The sequence below is a fragment of the Macrobrachium rosenbergii genome, chromosome 11 (genome assembly GCF_040412425.1).
Source record: "Macrobrachium rosenbergii isolate ZJJX-2024 chromosome 11, ASM4041242v1, whole genome shotgun sequence".
NCBI classification, from domain to species: Eukaryota; Metazoa; Arthropoda; class Malacostraca; order Decapoda; family Palaemonidae; genus Macrobrachium; species Macrobrachium rosenbergii.
Window position 1 is genome coordinate 40,925,617 of NC_089751.1, and position 19,165 is coordinate 40,944,781.

At 35.7% G+C, this 19,165-nt stretch overlaps 1 protein-coding gene across 2 annotated transcripts in view; it reads right to left on the reverse strand.

Annotated features, from left to right (window-relative positions):
- The window catches only part of LOC136843360 (sialin-like), a 33,111-nt gene extending 27,349 nt beyond the window's left edge, over positions 1–5,762 (reverse strand). For both annotated transcript variants that reach the window (XM_067111704.1, XM_067111705.1), the window contains exon 1: positions 5,669–5,762. The gene's annotated coding sequence lies outside the window, so the exon portion shown is untranslated. The remainder of the gene's footprint in view (positions 1–5,668) is intronic.
- Positions 5,763–19,165: the final 13,403 nt, after the last annotated feature.

Consider the following 19,165-nt stretch of genomic DNA (forward strand, 5'->3'; position numbering starts at 1 on the left):
GTATGTATTTGTGCATGTGTGTGCACAAAACAGTAAGCCTTTTCCCAAAACAGGATGTACCTTCACAAAAAAAAAAACCAGTCGTCACCGCTACATTCTTCTTTAAGTTGATGAATCAAGGCTGGAACCCCTTGTGCAGATTACGAACACACCATAAGCTGCTTCATACACCTGTACAAAAAAACACCAGCACTGCATGTAACCCATGTATATATGATATATATATATATATATAATATATATATATATATATATATATGCACAATACATCCCTATCTTTCACACTCGCATTCCGAATGCAAAGGTCCTTCTGTTCCAGCATATCATGTGGCAGATCTATTGAACATTATATAGGCCTTATTCTCTTCTTCCTTTCTAAATGTGAATATATTCCCTTTTCACTAGTCTGTTTCTCTTTATTCTCTCCACTGGACCAAACCATCTCAAGCCAGTGGTCCCTTACCCCCCATTTACGTTATTTTTGTTTTCTCTACACATATCCTTTCAGTTCTTCTAGCTATACATATTCTGTAAAAATTACCCATCTTCTTCATCATATGCACTTCCTTTCATAAAGAAGTGGGGCTTAACTGTTCATCTATACGTTCCTAGTAGGTTAGATCTCAGAATATTTGATATGCGCGCATTAAAATTTTCTACTACTCGAGCCCGGCTTGGCGTTTCTATCCTACACCGTAATGCTTGTTAAATGGCTGTGCCCAATCTCTTGTTCTTATGGGATCGTTGGTTCCTATACCCTGGCTTCCATAGACTCGTCCGAATCGTTTGCAGAATGACTTCCGTAGACTTCTCTGCCAAATCTTGCTGTACCTTTTCTTTTGTTTGTTCACCTTTCACCAGATCATTCATCGTTTAATTTATTCCCAATTACCTTTCTTTATAAAAACACTCAAACTCTCTCTCAGCCCCGCAGCTTCTCTTCACTCTCCATTCGACACCCACACCACATCATTAGTAAGCCTCAGCCATTCCACACTACGTTAACGACAAATCGTCCCAAGATCTGTTTTCCGTGATGTATATCGCCGCATTGCACCTGGCATTTTATTGCTTTTATACAGCCTAAATTCTAGTTGTTGGAGAGGAAACACCGCAAGGCAAAGGTTTGGACCAAGGAGAAAGAGCGGCAAGGCTGTCCAAATCAAAACAGTTCGTTTTAGAATGATACCTTATGGTTTCCCTCCTAATATAATACAGATTTGCCTGCCTAAGCGAGCCTGGTTGAATTGGTTAAGAAACACTGGAATTACAGCATTCCACATTTTGAAATTGAATGTTGTGAAGGTGTTACTAAACCAGTTGATCGACTGCTTTTCGATTTTGCTTGGCATAGAAAACAGAAAAAAAGCAAATCTTGCGAACCAGGTTTGGGGTTCTTGTAAGCCATACCTGTCAACAGAAATAGCAGAAAGCAGTTAAAATGTTTCTTTGTTACAGTTTGTACCGTTTTAGTAGCCAGTTATTTCTCTTAGTGTGTATATGTGTGTGTGTGTGTGTGTGTGTGTGTTTGGAGACAGTTGATTCAAAGGCAAATCGAAACTTGGTCAGGCCCTTGAAATGACAGTATATGGTAATACTTATTTCGAAGCTCAAAACGCTGTACCTCCTTTGATACGAAAGCCTGTGCAGAAGTGAACTGTATGCGCATTATGGCGCTGTTAACAACTATCGGATTTGGTTGTTCATGAAGAGGTTCTTCCACTCTGCGTTTTAGTTTTCAGTTAGTTGAGTCCTGTTTCTGCTTTCCCTAGTTCCCATAACTTTAACTTGATCCAGTCAGTGAGTCGTTTCCCTTCGGTAATTTTGAGACTGATAAGAATATTTGGAAGGCACTTTAATGGTGCACGCGTACAAATACACAGACATATACATACATAGATACATGCATACATACATATAGTATATATATAATATACATGTTTGTGTAAATGTCTGACTCACATCAGGATCGAACCCAGATCTTTCAATTGAAAGACGAGACCGCTGCCAACCAGTCCACACAACTCATAAGAGAAGTTGGAACCTGGGTACCAATAAGCTGTAGGTCCCGTTGCTAAGTAACCAATTGGTTCTTAGCCACGTAAAATAATGTCTAATCCTTCGGGCCAGCCCTAGGAGAGCTGCTAATCAGCTCAGTGGTCTGGTAAAACTAAGCTATACTTACTTACCACTGTACCCAAGGAATTACCTGGGCAGGCTAACTGCCTTGCATACCAGCGTGTTTTCCCCAACTTCCCGACTCAGCAGTGACCCAGTTGACAGCATTTCATTCGAATTATCCTTTCTGAGTGAATATGATAGAAATAATCAACATACAATGACCTATGGAACAGAAACAAATTTCTGACTCACATCAGGATCGTACCCAAGACTTTCAATTGAAAGACAAGACCGCTGCCAAACCAGGCCACACAAGTCATAAAAGAAGTTGGAACTTGGGTTCGATCCTGATGTAAGCCAGAAATTTATTTCTGTTCCACATGTAATTATGGGTCGATTATTTCCATATATATATATATATATGGATATGTGTGTGTTTAATTTTACCTAAGAATATGTGCTCCTAAATTGTGATATCCTCTCGACTCTCAGCAAACTCTTCTGAATGGGGCTACTAGTCAGCATCCTCTAACGTGTCTGCAAAATATTGCCGTTGATCCCCGAAAGACACCTGATTCACTTAATAGGTCAGCTGAAGCATAATGGAATGTATTAGAACGTGACTAAAGCTTTCTTCTACACCTGAGAATGAAGGCTTAGTCCTTTTGCCGAAGATAAATATTTTGGTCACTTGGCAGTTGATAAAAAATATATATATTTTATATATATACTATATATGTATGCATATATAATTAATAACATGCACAATTTCTTTGTATACGATTTTTGGTGTGCCCAACAAAGCATGGAAAAGAAATTCCTTTAGCTTTCGAAAGGACCATCTTTCCTCCGGAATAATCTGAGGAAGAAGCAAGATGCTCCTCCGAAAACTTAATGAATTTCTTTTTTTTTTTTGTTGGCTTATTATATATATATATATATATATATATATATATATATATATATATATATATATATATATATATATATATATATATATATATATATATATATATATATATATATAAAAAAGCAAGAGGTCTGTGTCCCCACAACACTCTATCCAAATTATCTGATATCAGTGTGTAAAATATATATATATATATATATATATATATATATATATATATATATATATATATATATATATATATATATATATATATATATATATATATATATATATATATATATATATATATATATGTGTGTGTGTGTGTGTGTGTGTGTGCGCGTATGTCTGTATATTTGTAAAACACTCTATCCAAGTTATTGGACTTTGGTATATATATATAAAATATTCCACACGCCTCTGCCTGTTTTATTAGAGTACCAAGAAGGGAAAGCGCTTCCCTTCTTAGTAGGTCTTAAGGGATGAAGTTGCCAGTTGCATGACTATATTCTTGGGGCAAACTATTACCGGGATCATAAAAAGAACCTTGTAAATATGACACCCAGTGATCTACCTATGAGTTTGACTCTCTCTCTCTCTCTCTCTCTCTCTCTCTCTCTTTCTAACCCCCACACACGCACATATATGTATAATTATATATATGTATATATATCTATGTATATATACATATATAATATATATATATATATATATATATATATATATATATATATATATATATATATATATATATTATATTATATTATATTTAATTATACATATATGTGCGTGTGTGTGGGTCTGAGAAAGAGAGAGAGAAAGAGAGAGAGAGAGAGAGAGAGAGAGAGAGAGAGAGAGAGAGAGAGAGAGAGAGAGAGAGAGAGTGGTAAAGCATAGGTAGATCACTGGGTGTCACATTTACAAGGTTCTTTTTATGATCCCAGTAATAGTTTGCCCCAAGAATATAGTCATGCAACTAGCAACTTCATCCCTTAAGACTTACTGAGAAGGGAAGCGCCCTCCTTCTTGGTACTCTAATAAAACAGGCAGAGGCGTGTGGAATATTATATAATATTATATATGTATTATATATATATATATATATATATATATATATATATATATATATATATATATATATATATATATATATATATATATATATATATATATATACTAAAAGTCCAATAACTTGATAGAGTGTTTTACATATATACTGACATACACGCATATATATATTTATATTTTACACACTGATATCAGATAACTTGGATAGTTGTGGGGGACACATACCTCTTGTTTTTTTTTATATAAATCCTTCAATATTATGCCAGTGAGGCCATTGTTCTTTTCATATTTTAAGTGTACGTAAATTTTAGATTTTTTTTAGTAAATTTAGATTTTTGAGTAGTCTGTCAGATTGGTAGATTTAAGTTAGGGTTTCTGAAGCGATCGTGAGAGGAAAAGGGAACTCACCACTCTGCCCAGATTTTTTGTTCATTTTTATTGCAAAAAAGAATGAACTAAATAGACAAAATTTTGAGTAGTTATTTTTGTCGTACATATATCAACAGGATCCACATCATGTTCATGAAAGCTTTCAAACAAACAGACAAACAGGTTAGTAGATTCGTAATGTTTTGACCCATTTTGTACATTTACACAGGGCAATTTTCGTTTGTCCTCTATCTAAAGTGATCGAGTTTTCCTCGTAGTTTTGAAGCGGTACGGATAACGTTCCGACGATTTTATGTATTTGTCAGTAATAAAGTAATTTGCCAATATGCTTGCTAATTAAAGGCGTTTTGACATGAGAGCTGATTGTATTTGCAGTTCAGTTCTATTCGTTTTCTCGTTTTATTAGATGGACTCGATGGTTTTATGATAAAAATAATTTCGAAGTGTAATTATACCATGCTGTTCTTATTTAGTAATCTGGTTGTATGAATAAGGTCGGAAAGGTTATTAGAGAGAGAGAGAGAAAAGAGACAGTGAACTCATTTACCGTAGTATAACAATTTTCCGTATAATGACACACTGGGAATAAAAAAAAAACAATAGCCATATTGAATCAAGTTGGTTATAATCACGTCATAGGAATATAAAATCCTCGTCTGGCATACATTCTGCGTTCCGGAAGGATGTGAAAAGCCGGCTACAAAATTTCCTGTTTAATTTACTATGAAACTGGACAAAGGGAAAATAATTCATGATACTTTCGGAAACAGTCAATTTCAACTAACACGTATAGCCATCTTTGGAACGGAAGGTACTTCATTAAAAAGTTGTACGTTTTAGCTCCTAAATTTGTAGAGCATTTCATTATATATATATATATATATATATATATATATATATATATATATATATATATATATATATATATATATATATATATATATATACATATATGTATGTATGTATATATTTATGCATACGTATATATTTATTTATTTATAAGAAAGGTAAAATTTGAGTCGTTGCGAATTTAGGAAGTTTAATATCCTGAATGGATGAAAGGTTGGAACATGGAATGAAACTTGGAATGTCGACTTTGCTTATGCTAAATGATAACTTTCACCACTTTCCGTAATGCCGATACAACTTGTTGTGCTCACCTATGTGTGTATTTACAAAGAAAATAACTTATCTTACCGAAGGGAGTTTGAAAAAAGTCGCAACGTCAACTCCTAAAGCCGACCCTCCCTTGACACCAGTAACCTCCTAACTGACCTCTTCCATTCAGACATAATCGTTATATTGTCTGTACAATCAGACCATTCCTCCATCTCCTCCCGCTTCCTCCTCCTCATCCTCCTCCCCCAACTCTGCCCAATTCCGTTTGGTCCACCTGTTCCTCTTCCTCCTTCCTCCTCCTCCACTCTCTCTCATTCCCTCTCGCTATCCCTTGTTTGCTCTTTCTGTGTATCATATCTCACAAATTTCTTCTGTCATTACGTCTTAAATATCTGCATTTTTCCTCATTCCTGTTATGCTAGGTTTCGTCATCCATTTATTTCAGCGTATAAATCATCCGTCATTAGATAACAGCGAAAATAAACGTCAGTTTGGATTGTGTCCAATGGATTTTTATTTATTTGAAGTGCGTATGTTTGTACCTATCATTCAGCTGACACAAACGTTATTTGATTGACTTTTTGCCTTGCTATGTCACGCCTTTCTGTTGAAAGGAATGACAATAAAGGAAAGAATGAATAAGTACAGTAAGTACAACTTCCGTTTTACATTACATTATAAACATTACCTCTCTAGGCATTAGTTGAACTGACGTGAAAGAGTTGCATAGAAGAGGAATTGTACCCCCGAAAACTGAATTACGATTTTTTTTTTTTTTTACCATATTGGCGAATAGTCTGTCTCTTCTTTGCTTCCATATATAATAAAATTGCTTTATACTGTGACCTCAGTTAAAAAAGTAGGCTTTATTTGTTTGCATTTTAATTCTGCAGTTAACATACTTTTAAAAGATTCTACGTAACCTCATAATACTTCCAGGGAAAATTTTCCTCACATCTAGTCAGTCCTCTTATAGTTTTTCGTATATTATACATTGGCTTGATTATGATAAAAAAAAAAAAAAAAAAACTATCCAGTCGCCCGCCACCTCGAGAGGGAGTGGGATGAAGTTGGCAGACGAAGGGGAGGAAAAGAGGAAAATGAAAGATAATTGCAAAATCCTCTTTGTTATTGTTGCTTGGGTTGTTCGCACTTCCATTGCGCACAGTCTGCGTTGGCAAGGTCAAATAGCTTAGTTAGGCATGAAATCATTTTCTATAAACTATTTCTTGTTGATATAGAAAACGTTATCTTTGGCAAATACTTGTATAAAATATTAGCCGTTGTATCCTTATAAAAAATAAATACGAGGACACTTTGAAATGCTGTTCTCTTGAAATTGAGAATTTTATAGCAGCACCAAAACATAGTAATAAAACCGAAGAACATGAAGAACACAACCGTGTGGAGGTTTTAAAAAACGACAGTTGTGTAATAGAAGCGATCGATAAGGAGCATTACAATTTCGGCCGTTATTAATAATTTAGGTATAACCAGCACTTGTTTCTAAGGTCAGATGCTTAAACACAGTACCTTAAGGGACGCAGACATGGAACCTGAATCGGACGGATAATACATTAAATTCTGTTTTACAGAAGATTAGCATTCTTATTACTGCAGATTAGCCGTAACCTTTAGGACTTCATATTTCCTATGTGCCTGCCCTTGATGATGCCAAAACTAATATTTTATTTTTAAAAAGTGTTGGTATAGTGTCCAAATGTAACTCATGTTTTCCCTTTGTTTTGCTTATGAGGGCATTTTTTCTTCACACACAAATATATATATAATATATATATATATATATATATATATATATATATATATATATATATATATATATATATATATATATATATATATATATATATATATATATATATATTATATATATAACTATATATATATATATATATATATATATATATTAGGCAACTGTGTGCCCATAATGGGGTGGCTCTCAAGAAAATGAGAGAGAAAAGTAATTGCTACATTTTTAAGCTGCTGAAGTGTGGATGAACCCCCTTTTTGCCAAAAAAAAAAAGAAGAGCCTCAGTGTCAGAAGCTCCCATTCACCTGTAGAGAAAGTTCACCAATTGCACGTCAAACCCTTTTAAACAAGCTGCGCCACTCGCCTCTATCCTGCATGAACTACTTTATTTTCTTTCTGGATTGTGAGTTCCCTCTTTTGCAAAACTTCTTTCACGGCATCTATCCATTCCTTTTGAGTCCCCCTCTTTTCATTCCTCCCAGTAGTTTTGAATTTATACTCGTTTTACCAGCCTATTATCATCCGTTCTTTACATATGACCAGACCAACTGAAAAAAAAAAAAAACTGATCCGTCTTTTCACTTAAACTAACCTTTTACCGCTCCTTCCACAGATCTCCATAATTCTCATCCTTTCATTTCTTCACATACCTCACATTTTACTGAAACAATTCATCTCTACAACTTCTACCTTCTTTCTTTCATTCATATTAAACTTCCTCGCTTCACTTACAAAGAGGAGAGATGAATTCCCTTCATATTCCAACCTTGTCTTCTGTAGGCACGCTAATGTATCCTCACAATCATGTGCAAACATCCTGTTACCTTTCTTGCTTCACTTACTTTGTGACTTATATCTCCTCTCATTGTACCAATATCTGATACATTTATACTGTACATACATAAATATATATATATATATATATATATATATATATATATATATATATATATATATATATATATATGTATATACTTCTAATCTCCTCTTAAGTATCAACCTCTTCCAGTCTCTCACCGTCCACATCACTGCCGTGTCTTTACCCTCATGAATTAGCTTTCTCCTCTTGCAAATTCATTCAAACTCTCGCTCTCTCTCTCTAATCTTTGCTGGTTCTCTCCATTATCAGCGCGGTGTCATCGGCTAACATGAACTAATCCACAGCCCGACATCTCACTTCAGTCCATAAATTAAAACTGCCATTAGAACATAACACATCCTTGGCTTAAGTTCTTTTTTACACCCACCTGCGGACTGTCACTTGCTTTACTTCCACCGTAAAACTTTTCATCACTTTCAGCCATTTACTCTATACATTCATCATCATCATCACCACCACTACCCACCACAATGTATTTACATCTGTTTAATTTTGAAGCTTTCTTGCAGCGCCATCCCTAAGTTTTCAAACTTCTCACATCACTATCTCACAACACTTGACCCGCACACATACTCACTATTTCTTGTCTAAACCCACGCTGCTCTTCTCCTACCAAATCGTCTGTCGTTTGTTTTATTTTCTCAATTAAGATCCCCCCCTTACACCTTCCCTGTTGTGCTCCCCAGAGTTATGCCCCTGTAATTCTTATAGTCTCGTCTATAACCTTTACCCTTGTAAAAATGAATATTTATTCCGTTCAAACTGTATTCTGAAGAGAGACAGTTTTAACATTTTGCAAATACCACGCGCGCGTCTTACATATACGATTAGTTTGCATTCTATCATAATCGATTGTATTAAAAAAAAAAAAAAAGCATACCGCATTCCTTACTTCTGTTCGGAAAAACTGGGATGAGCTCCAAGTGGATGTCGCCCACTCTCCCCATCAGCCTGTATCAACAATTTTTTGCCCCATAATTCCTATTGAATATCCTTTGCTTCACATGGAATTTAAGCTAATTATAAATACGAAATAACCTCCCGCCCCCCCCCAAAAAAATGGCAAAAGAAAACAAAGAGCACAAGTACTGTATAACAGGATTCAAGATGTACCGCAATACCAATGATCGAAGTTCAATCCCCTTGTAGTCTCTCGAAATGGAAAGAGAAACACGAGAGAGAGAATACAACTAGCAAGCTTTCCTTGGATCTGATTTTTATTTAATTTATGTAGCTATTTGATTTTTGTCTAATCTCCTTTGATCACAAAGGCAACAGTTTTCTTAGACTCTTGTTAATCGAGTACATGGTCTTTGGCTTGATCCTTAAGACACACATTTTGAGTAATAATAAAATCCCGAGTGGATCTTTCTTGTTTGTACGCCCCGGGTGGGAGCCGGGTAGGTAGGGTATCGGTAGAGTAGGGGAGACATGACACATCCACCCTCTGCAAACCTGTTTGTCCTCCCCCGGTGGGGGCGGGTTAGGTATGGGATCGGGAGGGTAGGGGAGACCTGACATCCACCCTCGTCCTGCAAACCCTTTTGTCCGTCCCAGGTGGTGGTGGGGTAGGTAGGGGATCGGGAGGGTAGGGGAGACATGATGGGCAGCGCCGGGTTCCAGCACAGTAGCGCACGCTAACAAGCTCTTAATAATAATGATGATGATGAGGGTAACGATATTATATGCGACTTTACGTATTCATTAATTTTATTCCCTCTATATATTTGGTTCAGTTCTGCAAGGGGTGGAAATACATCATGAGGAACGGACCGACCCTAAACCTATTTTGCGGCTTATTTGTGAAAACCTCAAGAACCTTTGCAACTTCATGAGCTTCTATAGGTAGCAGATATGGAATACTTTAATGACTTAGCCAGGGGCCTAGTGATTCAATTTGAATTTCTGGCACGTCTTTATATCACAGGGTCGGGATAAGGACTCTGTTTGGTAAAGTGCTTTTTCTTTTTCTTTCATTATGAAAACTCGGATAACGATTAAAAAAAACCAAGGTAAGATAATATTTAAAGACAAGTAAAAAAAATATATATATATATATATATATATATATATATATAAATATATAAATATATATATATATATATATATATATATATATATATATACATACATAAAAGGTTTTACAAGTAGGCCTAGCGGCGCATGGACATATTCAACTCCATCGTTCAGAAGGTGGTGTTTAAATCCTAGCTAGAAATGAAATCGCCATGGGAGCGGCATAGTAGATGATGATTGCCTTTCCTTATTTGCGTAACTTTTACATAACATACTTAATCTTTGAGCCACAGCTTTGCCTTTGTATTCTGGCTATACAGACTAGTAGTTTGTTGTTGCAGGTTAACCGGAAGATAAATTTGTAAACAGCTATTAAGAGAATTTCCTTTTTTGGATGGGTTCATTAATGCAATCAAGCCAGTGAGAATGCCAGTACACTAGCGTACCCAGAAAAATTTCATGGGGAGGGGGCCACCAGTTTTCATATATATATATATATATATATATATATATATATATATATATATATATATATATATATATATATATATATATATATATTTCTACGATAGACTTTTTTTTACTTATATATTTCTCATTTATGTTATTATTATCTAAATCTTCTATATTATTTTGTTATTATTTTTCGTGGGGCGGGCACGTGCCCAGGTCGCCCCCACCCCCCCTCCCGGATCCGCTAGTGTCTCAGTATTCAGCGTTTTCCTCAGAATCGTGTAGTAAACCAAATATTTTATTGTTCATCCAAACACATGACTTTCTTATTTCACTTCTGTTTCGTTGGCTACATTTCACAATTGCGTGAAGGCCTTCGCTCTTTCTTTCCACTTCAACCTGTGACTGCCTTGTAAATGGTAGGATCATTCATATTAATTATGTGAGTTATAGTCTCAGACCTACTTATGAGTTTTCTGTAAAAGAAAACTATTGAGATGGCTATTTGTCTGTCTGTCCGCACTTTTTCTGTCCGCCCTCAGATCTTAAAAACTACAGAGGCAAGAGGGCTGCAAATTGGTATGTTGATCATCCACCCTCCAACCATCAAGCATACCAAATTGCAGCCCTCCAGCCTCAGTAGTTTTGGTTTAATTTAAGGTCTGGCACCGTTATGGGTGCCAACAACACATGCCACCACCGGGCCGTGGCTGAAAGTTTCAAGGGCCGCGGCTGAGAGTTTCATGGGCCGTGGCTGAGAGTTTCATACAGCATTATACGCTGTACAGAAAACTCGATTGCGCCAAAGAAACTTCGGCGCATTATTTACTTGTTATTTATTTGTTTTAAATTGGCATAATCGTTATAAAGGGGTTTGGAACGAATTTTGTATGTGGCCAGTGACAAAACTGGAATGCACTGAAGGTATGAAGCTGAAGACCTTGAATCTGTACGATGTCGGTTAAGATTAGTTTCTTTCTTTAATTTTCATTTTCATCACGGAAATGGGATTAAAGTCTTGAAGTTTACAGTATATATTGCTGTATCTTACGGCATCCTTCCCACTCATTCGCACCGTTGGCTCAGAATCCATCTTCTTTCGATGTATTTCTGTGCATCAGTCGAAGGCGACCTCTCATTTTGTTACTGTCCTCCAAATTGGGGAGTTCTTGGTTGTCTGCCCTGTCCTTTATAACTTGATTTCCCCTCTTCCTCAAATAACTTGGAAATAAATGAATACGATTTTCAAATAGTAAGAAAGCTCGAAAGCCAATTGATTACAAAATCTGTTCTTGATGGTGAGACCTCAAAAATTACACTTTTAAAATATTGACTTTTTAATTATTTTTCTGATATTACTGGTAAACCATTTTGAGTATAATAAAGCTATACTATTAATATTTGCCTGTAGGTAATCGCTGGGCTGTTTCAGATGCCCCGTTAATACACTGTTACTGAAATAAACGGGACACGAGCCTAATCTTTTTCCTGTGACTGTGTTTGTGTCACGTCGGCCAAAACAAACAGCAGCTTTAGACCAACTGCTTTTCGTCTGCCTTCTGTTACGGTCTCCGAGGTATTCCTAATTATCTTCATTTTTACTCTTTCACAGCAGGTTACTTATTTACATGAAGATTCCTTAGGACATTTTAGACATGACCATAGTTATGTTTACGTATTTTGTTGAGGTTTCTTGAGGTTTTTAGTTAACTGTATTTTTATTCACTCTGTTTAGGAGTGTGGGGACGTTTGAAAATTGTATTTGCAGAGTCTGAATCTCGGCCTTGAATAACAATAAAAGCCATCTAGACTTTCAGTCGTAATTTGTATGTCAGAAGGCGATGACAACAGTATCACGTCGTGGTATTTGTATGTGCAAACATTAACGGATCTCCTGCTAGAACAAGCTAAAAAAAAAAACACACACAAACATACATATTTACCTGGTTGAGAGAGAGAGAGAGAGAGAGAGAGAGAGAGAGAGAGAGAGAGAGAGAGAGAGAGAGCAAAGCATAAAAAGAAAATCAGAGCTCAGCTTCGCATAACAATCTGTTGCTAGAATGTCCTTGAACACGCACGTCCGCACGTGCAGAGACACACACGCATGCACCAGAGAGAGAGAGAGAGAGAGAGAGAGAGAGAGAGAGAGAGAGAGAGATGAACCATAAAGGAAACTGAAAAGAGTTTTATTTCGCAGAAAGCCACTATATATAGAAGCGACCATATTTCCCATTTCGCGAGGGAAACAATTTTTTAACACATATAAATAGAGTGCAGTATTCAGGCAGGAAAAAAAAAACTCGTCGGACTATATTTAGCGCGATGAGCGTCGTCGAGCCGACAGAGTTTATATATATATAAGCGAATTTGGCTCCTGTTGTGTTTTAAGGTCGCGCCTGAGCCCTGCTGCTGTGGCTGTTGCAGGATGCCTCTCTCTCTCTCTCTCTCTCTCTCTCTCTCTCTCTCTCTCTCTCTCTCTCTCTCTCTCTTTCTCTCTTCCGATGCTTAGGGATCACATGTGAAATGAAAGATGCTTCTTTTTTTAATATGTTTATCCGTGTATGGAATCAGGCGGTGTTTTGTGTACACACTGGAAAACGAACAAATCACCCGATACATATATTCGGTATATAGTTGCATACAATATATATATATATATATATATATATATATATATATATAATATATATATATATATATATATATATATATATATATATATATATATATATATATATATATATATACTGTGTGTATATATATATATATATATAATATATATATATATATATAATATATATATATATATAATATATATATATATATATATATATATATATATATATATATATATATATATATATATATATATATACTGTGTGTGTGTATACATACAGTATATAATATGAGAGAGAGAAAGAGAGAGATGAACGCTTCATATACAAATAAAGAGTTTAAATGCAAATACTCATGCGCAAGCTGACAAGGAGAAATGTAATTTTACTTGCTAGCAAATCTAAACGTAAATAAGCGGGAAAAAAATTAATAAGGAAAAAGAAAACACAAACATTCATTAAAATTCTACATCTTAATAGATCAGTGACCCTTCAAATTTTCACTCCAGAGATGATTCATCCGCCGGTAAATGTCCCGTGAAATTTTCGGTTAAATATAACCTCTCGGTTTATTTCGGTAAAATGATTTACCTGCGAACGTACACCTGATGTTTATGGGGCTATTCAGGCCAAGGGCCGAAAATGCCTCTTCTATTTCGGTTTTAGGTGTCTGCCTGACGTTCTCTTGCTGAGAGAGACGCAAATAGCAGATTGATTCTAATGTGTTTTAGTAATACAGATACGATGAGTTTATTTCAGTGTCCCGCGTAGGGGGGTAGTGTCGTCAGTGCACCTCGTGCGGTGCACTGTAGGCATTACTTAAGCTCCTTTGTAGCATCCCTTCGGCCCCTAGCTGCAACCCCTTTCATTCCTTTTACTGTACCTCCGTTTCTTCCATCTTACTGTCCACCCTCTCCGAACAATTGATTCATAGTGCAACTGCGAGGTTTTCCTTGTTACCCCTCTCAAACCTCCTTCCTGTCAATTTCCGTTTCAGCGCTGAATGACCTCAGAAGTCCCAGCACTTGGCCTTTGGCCTAAACTCTGTATTCTATTCTATTTCAGTGTTGTTCGACACACATTGCTGTATCTTAGGGCACCTTTCCCCCTCCCTCTCATTCGCACCGTTGGCTAAGAATCCATACTTCTCTGCACCAGTCGAAGACGACTTCTCATTTTGTTACTGTCCTCCAAATTGGGGAGTTCTTGGTTGTCTGCCCTGTCCTTTCTAACCTGATTTCCCCTCTTCCTCAAATAACCAGTTTACTCACTTGTTTTCAGATTTAACTAGTTCATCTCATTTTCTAGGTGTTGAAGACGCTGGCGGTATTCAGGCGTATGCTGTCTGTTGGACTCTTTGTTTTCTTTCATTTTTTCTGATTTACAAAAGGGCTCCATTTCGAGTTATATCTCGTCGGTTGACTTTTTTTTTTTTGAACGGAAAATTGCTATATATTCATCAAGTCCGGATTAACGTTCTTGAAGATTTAATCAATCCCTCTGCATACTTTAACTTTTTGGAACTTATTCTAGCCATTAAATCATGTATATATGTATGTATGTATATATATACAGATATATATATATATACATATATATATATAAATATATATATATTTTTTAAATAAATTCACACTGCCATACATAACGTTTACTTCCTTTTTTATTATATATATATATATATATATATATATATATATATATATATATATATCAAAAGGAAGTAAACGTTATATATATATATATATATATATATATATATATATATATATATATATATATATATATATATATATATATATATATATATATATATATATATATATAAATAATTTATATATATTTATATGTATATATATACAGTATATATATATATATATATATATATATATATATATATGTATATATATATATATATATATATATATATATATATATATATATATATATATATATATAATTTTTTTTTAATAACTTCACACTATACCATACAGAACGTTTACTTCCTTTTTAGTATTTCCAAACTTGTTTTTCCGTACCATCATTACCGACACTTAGCCTATCTGACGTCGTCTCGTTGTCGATCACTATTCTGACATGTCTCTACTCGCAGTGGTTCTGCATATCATCTAAGGTGATGTTCTCCTAGCACGTATTTGGTCTTTTAAATCACGAGGATTAAATTTTACACATTTATCAGGTTTTTTATTTATTTTTAGTTTTCTGTAAAAGAAAACTATTAAGATGGTTATTTGTCTGTCCGTCCGCACTTTTTCTGTCTGCCCTCAGATCTTAAAAACTACTGAGGCTAGAGGGCTGCAAATTGGTATGTTGATCATGCACCCTCCAATCATCAAACATACCAAATTGCAGCCCTATAGCCTCAGTAGTTTTGATTTTATTTAAGGTTAAAGTTAGCCATGATCATGCGTCTGGCACTGCTATAGGTGCCAACAACACAGGCCACAACCGGGCCGCGGGTGAGAGTTCCATGGGCCGCGGGTGGGAGTTTCTTGGGCTGTGGCTGAGAGTTTCATACAGCATTATACTCTGTACAGAAAACTCGAATGCGCCGAAGAAACATTTTGTACTTGTTTTATTTTCGGTTCGACTCGTGAAGTCTGCCTCATCCTTACTCCTTATTTTCCCTTTTCTGTGGCTTCTCTTGGGGTTCTGCTCAGTCCTTCAATATTCAATCTCATTTTCGAGTGATGTGCACCAGGCATCTGTCATTTCCTCCTTGTATAACGTTCTTGGCCCTGCAGCTTTCTTTAAATACTAACTTCATTGTGTATGCTGCATCTAAAAGTATAATTTTATTTTCTTTATCATATCATCCTAATAGTGCCATTCCAGCAGTTGCTCTTTTGAGGATATAGCCTAGTCTATCGCTGATTATTTTCGTGATTTTTCACAGATCAGCCAAATAATGTTCTTCATAGCTGTAATGTATGCCTCGTACTGCTTATTTATTTATTTATTTATTTATTTAGTATTCATTGTTTATTTATTGCTTTATTTTCTGATTTATTTATCTATTTATTTCTTTATTTATTGTAAACAGTGATTAAATAGACTTTTCATTGTGGGGCTTCTGCTGCTGATTGATACCGTCATTTTACTGTAAAGGCCAGGGCACATTACTCATCATGAATTCTGCTTCGTCAAGCAGATTACGTCATGATATTAGCATTTTTCCAAGTAGTTTGTTAGGCACTGAAATGTTTAAAAATGTAGGAGACGACAGTGGGAAACAATTTACATTAGCCTAACAGATGGTGTCGTCATTTAAAGTGGAACGCAGAAACTTTGAATACAATTATAATAACTTGGATCATTCTTTTACCATGTTTTTGTGTTTTGTGATGAAAGTAATTTGAATGATGCTTTCAGTTAATAGTTGGATTTTATGCTGATCTGGCGGCCTCTGATTCAGCATCATTTTTTATACTTAACATATCACTAGTTCTTATATCATGTTTTTCTGTTTTGTGCTTAAACATTTCACTTGGTTTGGTCGCTCTTTTGGAAGTTAATTAACGCAAGTCTGTCATTCAGCAGTTATGCTGGAACTCCATGCACCCAAAACTTCTGTTCAGCAATTGTTTTGTAACTCTCCAAATCCTTTTTTCTCTCTCTCTCTCTTTCTGTGTGCGTCTGAGCAGAGACTGATTTCATAATCGTTATTTACCCGAGCGAGAACTGTGTATTGATTGGACTAATCCTCAAGGTCACCAGTTAATATTAACTTGAATGAACGTTTTCCAAGGTTTTAAGCAGGTAATTACTTTTAATGAGCGCGAGACTTTTCTCTGAATTCTGGTTTTCTTGAAAGCTTCGAGAAATCACCACAGACGAAGGACCATGAACATCCCTTTCAATAGGACGTTGCATAACGGTGTTCTCGGTTGAAAATACTGTCCGTTCTGTATTCGAAAGTTACCAAGAAAGACTTGGCTTTCCGAACATTTTCGTATAAGAGTTCTGTAATACTAATCTTCCTGTAATCATTACCCGCATTTTCCTCCGTGGTCTCTGAAATCAGGAGGTTTTTCCTCACTTATATGTAATCTTCCGGTGAACCTAACCTTTATGTGTTCTTTCATCACTTTTGTTCCTTCCTGGTTAAAGTGCTGGTATTTGTCCTTCACCTTTCGGAAAGCATTATTGTTTAAACGGTTTCCAAGAGAGAGAAGTGCTGCTCACCTTTTGTCTGGGGGTATAACTGATGCTCAGTTATCGTATTCTAACGCTCTTTTACATCTTGAAATTTCTTTGCAGTGATTAATTCAGAAAACTAGAACTGCTTATCATTTGACTTAAATGCTTAAAATGTGGTAAATATAGTCACTGACTCTTGCTGTCTTATATAACTAAATGGTTCAAGCAACCGATTTACTTATTAAAAAATTAATATTTTAATGGTGTCTTCTTTACCAATTAGTGCTATTAGTTTTAATTTATTGTTATTTTGCTACTACCATTGACCCCACAAAATCATTTGCCTGTCAGGTTACTGGTGGTATTCCTTTGTCCCTTTTTGTTGTATTTTTGTTCCTTTCCGTCAGTGGTATATTTATGCTCATATTTTTGTTTACATTTTTCTCTCGAGGAGTCAGGATTCCCCCATTATTCTCTTTGCTAATGCCATAAGTTTCTTACCGTGTTTAAGCTCGGTTTTATTCCAAATTAATCTTGCTTGAATGATGTCCGGGTATTGAGAGGGACTTCGTCTCCTTGTAATTGCGTAGATCAGAGTATCTGTGCTGCTCTGTGCAGCAGCAGTTGTCATTTACCTTATGCAATGTGTTCTCTAAATAACCAAGTTCTCAGACTTCAGAGACTGCGGCATTCGATTCTGTTCCTGGGCCTTGCTCAGTGGGTTATCAGGATTTCTGTTTAATCCTCTCACTTGTCCACTCTTCACTCACTTTCATCATTGAGAGTCATCATTTCTGGCGTCCCTGAGTTGGTGTGATATCGTTTTCTCTTGAATGCTATGCTGGCTGCACCATTGCCAGTTGGTTTACAACCGGAGTCTTAGAATTGGTTGATTGGTTACTGAATTTTCTCGTTATTGACTGTTGGTAATGTACATGTTTTTCTTTGTTTATTTGATCTCGAACAGTTTAATTTTTATATTACATTGCTTTTATATTTTTAATTCCTTCTGGTGACACTGGATTGAACCATGTCCAACATTTCATTTTAATGAAAAAAAGGACTTTATTTACATTTTCCCGACCTTTAATATCGTGCCTCCAAATATATTCCTATTTCTTTGACCGGAAACATTGTCTGTAAACAAACTAAGGAAGAGCGTTTCGCTGTTGGATTCATTGAGCTTACTGTAATCTACCACCACAACATTGCGCATGTACAGGGCATAGCTATTTGCTTGTAAAGGCCGCTCGTAAGCGTTAGAGGCAAGGGACAGACCACAGCACTGTCTCACAGTGTTCTACAGACCAAACATATACATATATAATAAACGCTCAAGTCCCTTCTCCCCCAAAAGCTTAGACATGTGAGAACCAGGCATTATCTGCTGATGGTTCAGCAGGTAGGCCCATGGGCTTCCCAAAAACCCACCATCCTTATCTCTCAGGGACTGTAATAAGATCGTGTTATTCAGCAAAATCTATTACAGTATACCATGAGTGCGGCTTGAACTCGGGACCACCTCGTTGTGAATTCCAAGATAAAAGCAATGTTGTCATTCTGAAACTATCATAATAATCTAAACTTTCTTGCAGAATGGCACATTGTATACAGACCAACATACACGTGACTGTTCTCAGATGAACCACCAAAGCTTAGCTAAGTGTTGCTTAGAAGCA